Below are 14,541 nucleotides of genomic sequence, written 5' to 3'. Positions count from 1 at the left end.
ACATTTGTCCTTCAGACTCAGTGATAGAGATTTTGAATTAAATAATTTTCATTTTGAATAAAAAAGAAAGTCTATAGACATCTTTATTTTTCCTGGAAAAATAAATTTGCTCACCATAAGAGCATACCTAGTGCTGAGAACTTGGTTTCTTTTATCGTCTTATCATGAGGAAACCCCAGTTTAATCATTAGGAAAATGCCAGATAAATCCCAGTTGAGGGGCATCCTGCAAAAAACTTGACCAGTACTCCTCAGACTGCTAAGGGCATCAAGAACCAGAGAAGGGGCTTCCCTGGTGGTGCAGTGGTTGAGAGCCTGCCTACTAATGCAGGGGACACACGTTCGAGCCCTGGTCTGGGAAGATCCCACATGCTGCGGAGCAACTGGGCCCGTGATCCACAACTGCTGAGCCTGCGCGTCTGGAGCCTGTGCTCCGCAACAAGAGAGGCCACGATAGTGAGAGGCCCGCGCACCGCAATGAAGAGTGACCCCGCTTGCCACAACTAGAGAAAGCCCTTGCACGGAAACGAAGACACAACACAGCCAAAAATAAATAAATAAAAAAAAAAAAAAAAAAAAGAACCAGAGAAGGTCTGAGAAACTGTTCCAGTCAAGAGGAGCCTAAGGAGACCACAACTATCAAATGTAATGTGCTACCCTGGGTGGGATCCTGGGACAGAAGAAAGTGTCAAGTAAAAGAAATCTGAACAGGGACTTCCCTGGTGGCGCAGTGGTTAAGACTCTGAGCTCCCAATGCAGAGGGCCCGGGTTCAATCTCTTGTCAGGGAACTAGATCCCACATGCATGCTGCAACTGAGAGTTTGCATGCCACAGCTAAGGAGCTTGCAAGCCACAACTAAGGAGCCTGTGAGCCACAAATAAGACCCAGCGCACGCAAATAAATACATAAATAAATAAAATATTGAAAAAAAAAGAAATCTGAATAAACTATGGACTTTCTTTAATAAACTAAACAATTTACTAATAAACTCAACTGAAGTTTAGTTGGTTCACTAATTATAACAAATGTACTAAGTAATGTAAGATGTTCATTATAGGGGATACTGGGTGCAGGGCATATAGGAACTCTCTGGACTATGTTCTCAATTTTTCTGTAAATCTGAAACGGTTCTAGAAAATAAATTCTATTAAAATTATTTTTTTAATTGCTCATCATTACCTTTAAAACTCCTGCTACCATTAAAAGCTGATGTAGGACTTCCCTGGTGGCGCAGTGGTTAAGAATCCACCTGCCATGGGCTTCCCTGGTGGCGCAGTGGTTAAGAATCCATCTGCCAATGCAGGGGACGCGGGTTCAAGCCCTAGCCTGGGAAGACCCCACATGCTGCGGAGCAACTAAGCCCGTGAGCCACAACTACTGAGCCTGCGCTCTAGAGCCCGCGAGCCACAACTACTGAAGCCCGCACGCCTAGAGCTAGTGCCCGGCAACAAGAGAAGCCACTGCAATGAGGAGCCCACGCAATGCAATGAAGAGTGGCCCCTGCTCGCCGCAACTAGAGAAAGCCCGCATGCAGCAACGAAGACCCAACGCAGCCAAAAATAAATACATAAATAAAAGCTGATGTAGATCTCTAGGAAGTTACACAAAGGGATATAAAAAATATTACAGGATGTTAAAAGGTATCTGAGGGACTTCCCTGGTGGCTCAGTGTTTAAGAATCTGCCTGCCAATGCAATGGACACAGGTTCGATCCCTGGTCCGGGAAGATCCCACATGCCATGGAGCAATTAGGCTGCGCCGCAACTACTGAGTCTGTGCTCTAGAGCCCGCGAGCCACAACTACTGAGCCCACGTGCCACAACTACTGAAGCCCGCACGCTTAGAGCCCATGCTCCACAACAAGAGAAGCCACCGCAATGAGAAGCCAGCGCACTGCAACGAAGAGTAGCCCCCGCTCACCGCAACTAGAGAAAGCCCACGCGCAGCAACGAAGACCCAACGCAGCCAAATAAATAAATAAATTTATTTTTTTAAAAAAGGTATTTGAAAAGTAATGTATAGAGTATGATAGCATTTATGTTATATTTTTAAAAATACATATTTGTGTACATACATCTATACATATATACTCTATAAATGCTTTGGCAGGGGCCTGGAGACATCCACAAACTACTGCAGTGATTATTCCTAGGGAGGGATTAGGGGTACAGAGGTATGCTCAAGGAGGACTTGGGCTTTTTGGAAAATAAGCTGTATTTTTTGGAAAATATTTCAAAGAGAACATAGCCCAGTATTCCTTACATAGTCACAAAATAGGTAGGAACAGAAACAAACTTTTAAAATGAAAATCTTCTGCCCTTGTTAGTCACAGAAAGCTCCCTTCTCTAGCTTAGATCTCCCCTGGTCATGGCTTCTGTCCTTCCCCCTTAACATTTGCTCTACAGAATCCAGGATGTTTTTACATGATTGATATGAAGGACCAAATATAAAAGCTTCACCTAGAACCCGGTGAAACTTTTACAAATGTTTGGCTACCTAGAGTTTTTTTATATTTGCCTTCTCCTGCTTTCCTGGCTCAAGGGGTTGTCAAGAGTTTCTGACCCAGGAATGGTAAAAATAATGTTGGCCAACACTTACTGATTCAACAGCTACATTTAGTGGGAATTCCCTGGCAGTCCAGTGATTAGGACTCCACTGCAGGGGGCACAGGGTCAATCTCTGGTCGGGGAACAAACTACATTTATTTAGCAGCTGCTTAGGCACCGTGCCTAGGTGCTAGGAATAGAATCAGTGAACAAAACAGACAAAAACCTCCCCCCATGGAACTTACATTCTAATGGAGGGAGAATGATAATATTGAAAATATAAGTAATACCTAAAATAAGTGAGTAGTATGAGCTATGGAAAAAAATAAAACAGGAAGGGCTGGGGTGAGTTACAATTTGAAGTAGGTAAGTTGCTCAGACATGGCTCAATGATCGGTAATGTTTGAGCAGAAATGTAGCGGTCTAGGGTGGTGGTGGGATGAATTGGGAGGTTGGGATTGACATATATACACTAATATGTATAAAATAGATAACTAATTTTTAAAAAAGACCTAAAAAAAAAAAAAAGAAATGTAGCTGTCTGGAGAATGATAAATCCTTAGTGAACTACTGTTTAAATATAATGTCTGAATTCTTATAATTGCCTGTGAGGTAAGTATTCTAATGAGTCCCATTTTACAGATGAGGAAGCTGAGGTTTGGGGTAGAGCAGTAATCTGCCCCAAATCCCAGCTGGTAAGGGCATAGCTGGATCTGAACCCTCTAAGCTTAGGCTCTTCCTGTTTGCAATTTCTCTTCTGCTTTTTTCCTCTTGCCTTCCAGCAAGCTCCCTAGAATGTCAGCCTCTTTTAGACCTGCTCTTCTAGGCTCCCACTGCCCTCCATCCACACACATTAAAAAAACCTAGCCTTAGCCAGAGCCCCACCACAGCCGCATGGGACTCACCCCAGCCTGGCCTGCCCCTCCTTCCTGATGCGGATGGGAGTGGGGGAGTCAGACAACTCAGCTGTGACAAACCTGAGGACAATTCCGTTTAATGCTCTGCCCACATCACGGAAAAGCAAGTTGATTCTCTTAACTGGCAAGTCATTAAAAACTAAAAAAGCATGAACACATTGGGTGTGAATTTTTCCATGTTATCAGTTCTGGGTAAAACATTGCTTGTGCTGGCTATTGCAAATTACCTTTCAGGAGCCAGAAGGCAGCATGGAAGGAGCATACTGCTTAGAGGACAAAAGGAAACAATGCCTGCGGAGGACACTCTGGAAGGGAGAAGGGGAATAAAGAATCAGAACTTCATTATCACCAAGAAAATAGTGTGGTTTGGATTTGCTGCGTACAGCATGCTATAAAAACAGAATAAGAATTTAAAACTTGGCTTAGGATTTCCTCCTCACATTTATGTAATACTTAAATCTTTTTTTTTTTGCATGCACCATCTCCTTTAATGCTAACACTGACCCTAAGCAGTAGCTACTATAATTGTACCCACTTCAGAGATGCAGAACTGAGGCTTAGAGAAGTAAATTGTTCCAGATCACCTGCAAAGCGGATATTTAAACTCAGGTGTGCTGAAAGCGTCACCTCAACTACAGTACGCCTATCTGTCTGTTAGGAAGACCTTGTGAAGATCAGGTAGGAGAGAAGGTTAAACAGAAGTTGTGCTAATCACTGCATATTAAACATCCCCTGGAAATACAGACTTTCCTGAGTAGGAGTAGTCATCTTCCCCCTACCCTTTTTCAGGCCCTTAAAAGAATACCCAGATAGTAAGATGGTTTCTAACGAAGGGGTTGATGCTAAACCACAAAACACTTAAGCCTTATCAACAAGTTTTCCAATGCTACATTTTATTTTGTTTCAATTTTTCTCAATGTAGATTACTGTATTGTTTTATTTCTAAATTAAAATTTTATTTTTCTCAAAGTAATTGTGCATTTTATTTTAAAAATAAAATAAGACCAAAAGTCTTAGAAAAAAAGCTCTTATACTGTATTTTCTATTACTTTCTTCTCCCTGATTCTGGTCCTCAGGATATAATTTGGCTACTAGGTTGTGAGATTTTTTAAAGGCCCAGTTTACTCCCTTTCTATTTGTTTTGGGTTGTTGTTGTTGTTGTTGTGTGTGTGTGTGTGTGTGTGTGTGTGTTCAGTGAAAATTGTGATAATTTACTCTATAACATTCCTTTTAAGATGAAATCATTACTGTTAGAGAAATGTGAAAATGCACTATCTCAAGCCAGCATATCCTTCTTTTATAATTAAATTTTCATTTTATTTTATTTTTCCGTTACCAAAGTTACACATAAGATTTGTTTAATGAGCCAAATGGTTCTAGCCACAAGTCTGGTGTCTGCTGCATCACGGCAGATCTGTCCTCAGTAAATGAGGGAAAATCGCAACCATTTTGCACTGACGTGAAGATCCCCGTGGTGCATGATCGCTTGGTAGCATCTGCTTCTTTCCCTCTCGGATACAAAGCGGGCAGAGTCAACTTTATAAATCCTATTACACAAATGGGCATCTTTCCCCAATGTGTGCATAAGAATGCACGCTTTCTTAGAACATCTGAGATGAGTGATGAAATACCAAATGAAGCACATTTTTTATTTCTTGCAGTTTGAATAGGGTGTGAGAATACATTTCCTTTTTAGCTGGATCCTAAGACTGGGCCAAATACCTAACTAGGGAAACACTCACACACCCCACAGTGCGAGTTGACAAGAAAGACTTTGCTTCCTCCTGAACAAGAAACCCCCAAAGCCTTTCGTTGCATGATTGAAGGTGCCAGGGCTCTTCGGTCACTGGATAATATGTGGTGTTTTGCATCGTGAGGGCTGTACAGGGTGCACGCGTGCTCTGCACAGTGCAAAATCACCGTGGCTACCCAGGAGCTTCCTAACCTGGACGCGTTTGATCCGACAATGGCACAATTTTCAGGGATTGGGCTATTGTTCTAACTAAAATGCTTAAGGTCTTTAAGGTGATTTTTGTTCCTCTGACTTTATGGCCTGCATATTCATTTTTAGTTTTCATTATCTAAGTATACAAGGTATGGTATAGGATCTGAATCTTTTTGAAATTAATTGCCTTGTAAATCAAACATATTTCCGTAGAATGCACTTACTCATCATTAGCACGCGAGAGTTTCCAGTAAAATATCTTTAGTATTATTTTTATTATTAACATATTTACACTGTCACTCCAGCCCTGCACCCTTTGTGAATCTGTTTTTAAAATAAATATGACCTGATACCAGAGTGATTGGTGCAATAAAAATGCATGATGTGAAATTAATCAAATATGGTCGGGTTCAATTTATAAGGGACACATTAAGAAAAATTATTTCTTGTTCGGGTATGTCACTCTAGTGAATCAAACAGAGCTGCGTATATTTCAGCAAGAGACATGTAAAATCCATTCATTCAACAAACATTTATTATGCATTTACTGTGTGCATCACAGGGGATAAAAATCAAGCTGAGCAAACAGGAAATTCACACATGAAACAACTGAAGACCATAAGCAACTGCATAATTGTGGAATATATGTTCAATACCCAAGGATTCCAGAAACAAAAGCTTAAGTAATGGCAGTGTAGAGCCCTGGTTAAGGATGTGGGCCTCTGGATTTATTTCAGTTTTTTTCAGGAAGTGGCCATCAATTTTTGTGTGAAAAAAATGAGAGCAGAGAGGCATAATTCATTGTGAAGATAGGTTTTATACTCTCTATATGTGAAGGAAATAAATTTCTAATGCAATAAAATAGAATGGAAAAAAGAAAAAACCTGGCTTGGTCTTTAGAGTCAGACAGACATGAGTTCAAATCTCAGCTCTGCTACTTACTAGCTGGGTGACCTTGGGGTAAGTTCTTTGATTTTGTGGAGCTTTAGGTTTTCTTATTTATATTATGGACATGACAAAATCTTTCTCATAGGATTGTTGTGAGAATTAAATGAGATGATGTCCTCCATAAGCATTCACTAAATGTGTTATCATAGTGGGGCTGGGGGCAGTCAAAGAAGCTGTGCTGGGAGCTGCTATTATCAAAGTGGTTGGCAAAGATGAATTGTTGGAGATGGCGTTCCAGGTGGAGAAGACAGTATGGACAGAGGCTGGAAGATAGGGCTGGAAACCAAGTATGCCACTCAATTCCAGGGATGGGGTTCTGCTTTCATCCTACTAGAGCCGGTTGAGTGGAGATAAGCCAAGTACTTGCCAGAGAAGCAGATGAGAGGGCTCAAGGATGATATTGCTACCCTTCAGGTGGCTTAAAAATGAAGAATTTCTAGACAGATTAGCAGGAAGCATCCCTGGAGAACACCTGCAACCAACAAGCCTTAGTGGGATGGAACTCAGGACCCAACACTTGTGAGCACCTTAAAGACTGGGACTTGCCCTGCCTTATTTGGCACTGTACACTACAGCCTAGCACAGGGCCTTGTCCAAGGGAAGCAATGGATAACCACTTGATGAATGAATGAATAAGCCTCTGTGTCACGTAAAATGCAAACAATCATTTACCTACTAGCTAGGTAACCTCTATCCCTGTGCCTCCATTTTCAACTGTAAAACAGGATAAGCGTACCTATTGAGCTCACAGGGCTGTTATGAACATCAAATGCATTGATATTTGTAAATTGCTAAGAACACTGCCAGCCACCTGGTCAGTTCTATATCAGCCTTTTTTAAAATACAAAATAAATAATGATGTTAAAGGGTCCTGTGAGGATTAAATAAGAAAATGCTTGAAGGCAACAAGTATTTGAGGAGGGAAGTGTAGAGGGAAGGACCTGCCAGCCTGTGTAATGAAACCCCACCCCCAGCATGCTCAGAAGTACCCAGGCTCAGACCCAACAGGACCTGATGAATCTAGAATTTGTCTTCTCCTTGAGCCCAGCATGCAGTGGGCCTGGGGGAGCCCTGGACCTACCTGTACTCCTGCTGTCATCTCCCCTCCCCAAACTCGCTGGTACCAGATGATACCTTTAGCCCAAGGCTCTGACCTGGGTCCCACACTGTCAGCCCTGGACTACTCTAGGGCCCTACACGGCTGAAACCCATCTGTGTACTCATGGCCAATAGCTGAAGTCTTACTTCCACTGAGATAGAATATCTCCCTGCCGCTTTCCTTCTTGCTTCCCCTTCCTCATCGGAATGATAATGCTGCCTCCCTTTGCGGATCACTGCCTCCCAGAAATCCTATTGCCCCCACCCACCAGAGAGGGCTCCTTGGCTCAGCACAAGATGGGTTGGACCAGGGCCCCACTGTGCCCATTGGACATGACGGTTCAGATGCCTGCTAACGCTCCTCGGCACCAGCCATCAGACTCGTCAGCCCGCTGAGCCCAAACTCTGCCAACTTGTTAGTTCATTCATCTATTCATAAATTCATTCACATATTCATTTAACTAATGGTAATTCAGTTCTGCCTCTATGCCCAGCACATAGGGCTGGAGACATCGAGATCATTCACATAGTGTCCCTGAACTCAGAGAGCACACAGCCTAGTCAGGGAGAGAGAGGACTCACAACATGGGGTAATTAAGTGCAAAAATAGAAATACATACAAGGTAGGAGAGGCAAGGGAGAGATTTACTACTCTTATCTGGGAGGATCGGGGAAGACTTCCCAGAAAAGCGACATCTGAGATGGATTTTGAAGGAGGAATAGGATAAGATCAGAATCATTTTCGACCAAGGGGTGAAAAGACACAGAGGGATCAAAGAGTGAGGAGCTGGGCTATACGATAAGGTAGGAGATAAGCCTGGAGTGGTGGGCAGAGACCAGACTATGGTGGGAGTTGAACATGGGGCCAAGGAGCTTAAACTTCATTATTTTTGGTAAAGGAATGTGGGGGACCCTGTGTTGTGCTGTCTGGATCCCCCTTCACTGGAGGGCTTGTTGCCGTGGTTGCTGGCAATGCCTTCGAGAGGCAGTCCTCAGCTGTCATGCCATTTAGCAATTCCCTCAGCTGCAGAGAGCCACCTTGCCCAAGGTCATGCCCTTCCCTGGCAGGGCAGCTGACATCCTATGACTGACGGATGCAAGAGTATAAAGGCCCAGCTCTCTGGGCCCAGCTCTAGACAACTCTGAAGGCTCATTCTAGTTCCAAAGGTCCCAGTGGGGTTGGCTGAGGCTGTCATTGGTTCTACACCGAAGTTCAACTTCCCCCTCTGGTCCCTTCTGCTTTCTTCCCTTCTCTCCCATAGGAATGGGTACTGAGGGCAGTATCACCCTGGGCATGGATCCCATCCTCTCTACTTTCTCAGAACTTCATTCATCAGGGGTCCACCTCTCCATTTCTCCTACTACAAGCTCCTACCTATGAGGCATTTAAACATTCTTACATCTCTTTCAGAACCCCTACAAGTCCTCAACCCCACATTGCCTTCTAGTTCCTGCCCTCTTGCTCTCCTCTGCTTGACAGGTGAATTTCTCCCAAGAGCTGTCAACTTCCAGTCTGCAGTCCTTCCTTTGTTGACTCCATCGAACATCTGCCACCCACTGCCCAACTCCTCTAAAGCGTTTTCACCTGCGCGCCAATCCTCACCAGGTCGTTATATTCAGTGGATGCCTCTTAGACCGGAACTCAGTTGTACTGTTGACCTCTCTCTCCGTCTTAAAACGCCCTTGGTTTCTGTGCTGCTGTGCTTTCCTAGTCTTTCTCCCACCCCCACCCCATAGTGGCTCCTTTTTTCTCCATCTGTCCCTAAATTATTGCTGCTCTGTCACAGATCCTCATTTTTCTCACTTCTCACACTCTCTCTGTGTGATCTCATTCACTGTCATGACTGCTGATACCATCAAGATGTTAAGAATCCCTAAATCTCTCTTTCTAGTGCAGACATCTCTCCTGAGCCTTAGACCCACGACTGCCCACTGGACGTCGTCCCTTTGTCATGCTGCAGGCTCCACAGGCTCTGTGTGTGTACAACTGAATCTGTCACCCTCTCCTCACACCTTCAGCTCCCTCACTAGTGTCTCTGCTTCTGCTTTTCCCCAGTTCTTCTTACCCAGATTCCCCAAGACCCCCTGATCATACCCTACCAGCTTCAGACTCGAGCTTAACCCACTTCCCTAACTCCTGACTTGAATTACACATGATTCAAAATTAAGTCATCTGCTGGGAACCAGGTTGTGGTGGCCCAGTTAAGACTGTGGGGGTCTTGAATGACTCCCCGACACCATGAGAACCAGAAACTGGAAAGCCTTCAGGACACTGGGAGCTGTCCAGCTCCTTGTCTACCGTGTCCCCAACCCCTACCCCCTTCCAGGCTGCACTGTTTCTTCTTTCTGTGACTGTTCTGTTTATAAGTGGCTTTTTCCGCTGCTCCCTGTGCCATTGACTAAACATGACTGACTCAGAGGTCTGGGGGTTACACGTCCTCGATTCAAGTAGCCAGCAAACAAGTCAGTGTCTTCCAGATGCAACGGCAAGTCCTCAGAAGAGAGACTCTTGGGTTTAGCTGTGGTCAAGGGCTCATCCTTGGTCTGATGAGCTAAGGCTAGGAGAGTTGGGCCCTGGGGTAGGAAACGTAGTTATGGGGACTCATGGGGGTAGACGTGAGGTTCCCGAGGAAGTGGGGTCTTGTGCTGGGCAACTATCTATATGACATGATTTTACAGCCCTGAATAATCACGGATGACCAAAATTCCCAGGGTGTAGAAAATTTACTTTTAGGCAAATATCAAACCGCTTTGCCTAACCATCTTACGGTTTTGTAAAGCTTCACTTACTTAATTCATCTCCTCTCCTCTTTCCACCTTATTGTGTTAATGAGTAGTAACATAATAGGAAGAATATTGTAAGGGAAATAATACAAGGAAAATATCCCATGAGATTGTTCCTAAAAAATAAAATCTTAAGTATACACTTCAGTAGTACTTTCTCCTATAACAGTTATTAATTATAATAATAAAATAAAAGGCCTTTTGAGTCCATTTTAATCTTTTCTGCATTAAAATCTGACTTAGAAATTCAAAATGGAAGATAATCAAAAGTATCATCTAGTCGCTTCTGACAGAAGGGAGTTTATAACCTGTGCGTAAGTTCTTAGGAAATAATATCACCAGGAAATCCTTGATGGCCCCCTTATGGGTAAAAAAAAATTTTAGAAAATTTATTTTCAGATCAGCATATTGTAGCATAATTCTTAAAGAAACTTTTACTTTAAATCAGTTTTATTGTAAGCCTAGAAAAGAAATGGGACTAGGAGAGGAACAAAGTCTTGACAAGAAGCTGGTGAGAGAAAAAGAAATATACTGTGGGACCACTTGTTTTTAAGAAATGAAACTCTGGATTTATGCATCAGCTTTAAAAAAATCTCTCTAGGCACACTTCTCAGCAGCTATTTGGATCTTGGCTGAAATTTTTAGTATGTTTCAAACAAAAGCAGATTCCTTTGTTTCAAGATAGTGATTTTGTGATTCCCTATTTTCATTTATTTAACAAAATATTTTCTGAGCATCAATTAGATGCCAGGTATTGTTCAGGTATTGAATGTCAAAAGACCTTTTTTTCAAGGAGTAGAGTATATAAGATATATTCCTAGAGGCTACATTAAAAGGTACATATCTACTCTTATACACTGTTGGTGGGAATGTAAAATGGTACAGCCTCTATGGAAAACGGTAAGGCAGTTCCTGAAAAAAGTTTTAAATAGAATTACCATATGATCCAGCAATTCCACTTCTGGGTATATACTAGAAAGAAATGAAAGTGAGAACTCAAACACTTGAACAGCCATGTTCATAGAAGCATTATTCACAATAGCTGAAATGTGAAAAAAACCAAGTGTATATCGACAGATGAATGAATAAACAAAATGTGATACCTACAAATGATGGAATATTATTCAGCCTTAAAAAGGAAGGAAACTACAGGAAACGCTACAGCATGGATGAACCTTGAAGACATTATGCTAAGTGAAATAAGTCAGTCACAAAAGGCTAATGATTCCACTTACAGGAGGTACCTGGTGCAAATTCATAGAGACAGAAAATAGAACAGTGGTTGCCAGGAGTTGTGTTTAATAGGTACAGAGTTTCAGTTTTGAAAGATGGAAAAATTTCTGGAGATTGTTGCACACCAGTGTGAATGTACTTAATGCTACTGGCTGAACTAAAGACTTAAAAATGGTTAAAATGATAAGTTATGTATATTTAAGCACAATTTTTAAAAAAAGGTACACATTTATAAGAACCCGAGTGATACTGGAGACAAAAAGGAAGGATTTATTTCCTTTTGGGGGCTTAAAAAGGCTTTCTAGTGGTGACACAACATGTATGGTGGAAATGGTCAGAAGTCTCCAGTCCCAATTCCACTCTGTCACTTAGCAATGGCATGACCTTAGGACAGGTGACATAACCCCTCTATAGGTAGTGTAGCATGGGGGTTATTTACAAGGATGCTGAGCCAGAAGGCTTGTTTGAATCATAGTTTATTTACCAGCCACATGGCCTTGGTCAAGTAATTTGACATCTTTAGGTCTCAGTTTCTCCAACTATGAATAGGGAGGTCAATGCCCAACTCATAGGGTTGTCACGAAGGTTTAACTAGATCAAGTACGAGAAACCATTAGCACAGTGCCTGCCACAAACTAAGTGCTCAGTAAATATCAGTAGCTGTTATTTTCTGAGCCTTATCTATTACATGGGGTTAATATTACTTGTCTTAAATTCTTAGAGTTATTTTGAGGCTCAGTAGAGATTCTGTAGGTGAAACAGGTTAGACAGCGTTATTGAAGATGGGTTAGATCTGGGTATGTATTCTCACTGAAGGGAACAGCATGAGGAAAAGGAAGAGCCCCAAAAGTGTGGGGCATTAGGACTGATTAATGCACCCAGTGTACGGAAAGGAATAGTGGGAAATAAGGCTGGAGAGATAGAACTGGGACAGCTTATTTAGGGCCTTGAAGGCCTAAGAAGCACATCACAGAGGTAGATCCAATGGAATGTAAGTGAGAGAGGGCAAGGATCATGCCATGATTTGATTTGGCGTTGAGAATTAAATTCGGAGGATGTGTTAGGCTGCCTTCAAGATGATGCCTCTCTTGGTCAGGTTGGGCTGCTATAACAAAATACCACCGACTGGGTGGTTTAAACCACAGGCATTTATTTCTCACAGTTCTGGAGGCTGGGGAAATCTGAGAGGTGCCAGCATGGTGGGGTTCTGCTTAAGAGTCCTCTACCTGGCTTGCAGATGACTGCCTTCTCTGTATTCTCACATGGCAGAGACAGGAAGTCCTGGGGTCCTTTTCTTTTTTTGTAAATTTATTTATTTTATTTTTGGCTGTGTTGGGTCTTCGTTGCTGTATGCAGGCTTTTCTCTAGTTGTGGCGAGTGGGGGCTACTCTTTGTTGCGGTGCACAGGCTTCTCATTGCGGTGGCTTCTCTTGTTGCGGAGCACAGGCTCTAGGCACGAGGGCTTCAGTAGTTGCAGCACACAGGCTCAGTAGTTGTGGCTCACGGGCTCTAGAGTGCAGGCTCAGTAGTTGTGGCACACGGGCTTAGTTGCTCCTCGGCATGTGGGATCTTCCCAGACCAGGGCTTGAACCCGTGTCCCCTGCATTGGCAGGCGGATTCTTAACCACTGCACCACCAGGGAAGCCCCTGGGGTCCTTTTCTTATAAGGGCATTAATTCTATCATGGAATATCCACCTTCATGACCTCATCTAAATCTGATTACCCTCCAAAGGCCTCACCTCCTAATGCTATCACATTATGGGTTATGTCTCAATATATTAATTTGGAGGGGGACACAAATATGCAGTCCATAGCAGCTCCCAGTGACCCTTATCTCTTTTTTTTTTTTTTTTTTTTTTAATTTCTATTTATTTATTTATTTATGGCTGTGTTGGGTCTTCGTTTCTGTGCGAGGGCTTTCTCTAGTTGCGGCAAGCGGGGGCCACTCTTCATCGCGGTGTGCGGGCCTCTCACCATCGCGGCCTCTCTTGTTGCGGAGCACAGGCTCCAGACACACAGGCTCAGTAGCTGTGGCTCACGGACCTAGTCGCTCCGCGGCATGTGGGATCTTCCCAGACCAGGACTCAAACCCGTGTGCCCTGCATTGGCAGGCAGACTCTCAACCACTGCGCCACCAGGGAAGCCCCCTTATCTCTTGATAGTCATGTTCTGTGTGATCCTCTCCCCTGGAGTGTGGGTTAGATCTAGTGACTTGCTTCTAATAAAGAGAACACAGCAAAAGTGTTAGGATGTCACTTATGAGATTAGGTTTCAAGAAGACTGACTTCCTCTTGCCTGCCCTCTCTTGCTCTCTGGCTTCCTCACCCTTTTGGAAGCCAGCTACCATGTTGTGACCTGTCCTATGGAGAGGTCCACAGATCAAGGAACTGATGTCTCCAGCCAACAGTCTTTGAGCACCTGAAGCCTGCCAACAGCCATGCGAGTAAGCTGGGAAGTGGATCCTCCCCTTAGTGAGCTATGAGTTTTCTGCAGCCCTGGCTGTCACCTTGATTGCAGCCTTGTGAGAGACTCTAAGACAGAGGCACCCAGCTAAGTTGCATCCAAATTCCTAACACACAGAAACTTTAAGATAATAAATGTTTGCTGTTTTAAGCGAACAAGTTTTGGGGTAATTTATTACACAGCAATAGATAACTAATCCAGAGACCAATAAGGCTGCCCTCACTTCAGATGCCAGCCACAAGTCAAGGCTCCCCAGACCACCTGTACTTCTTTTTTTTTATAAATTTATTTATTTATTTATATTTTGGGGCTGGATTGGGTTTTCGTTGCTGGGCATGGGCTTTCTCTAGTTGTGGCGAGTGGGGGCTACTCTTCATTACTGTGTGTGGGTTTCTCATTGTGATGGCTTCTCTTGTTGTGGAGCACGGGCTCTAGGCGCACGAGCTTCAGTAGTTGTGGCACGAGGGCTCAGTAGTTGTGGCTCGCAGGCTCTAGAGCACAGGATCAGTAGTTGTGGCACACGGCCTTAGCTGCTCCACGGCATGTGGGATCTTCCCGGATCAAGGCTCGAACCCGTGCCCCCTGCGTTGGCAGGCGGATTCTCAA

Source organism: Balaenoptera physalus (assembly GCF_965194825.1).
Source record: "Balaenoptera physalus genome assembly, chromosome: 7".
Classification (NCBI taxonomy): domain Eukaryota; kingdom Metazoa; phylum Chordata; class Mammalia; order Artiodactyla; family Balaenopteridae; genus Balaenoptera; species Balaenoptera physalus.
The sequence above is the reverse complement of the archived record's forward strand: the minus strand, read 5'-3'. Positions refer to the sequence as shown.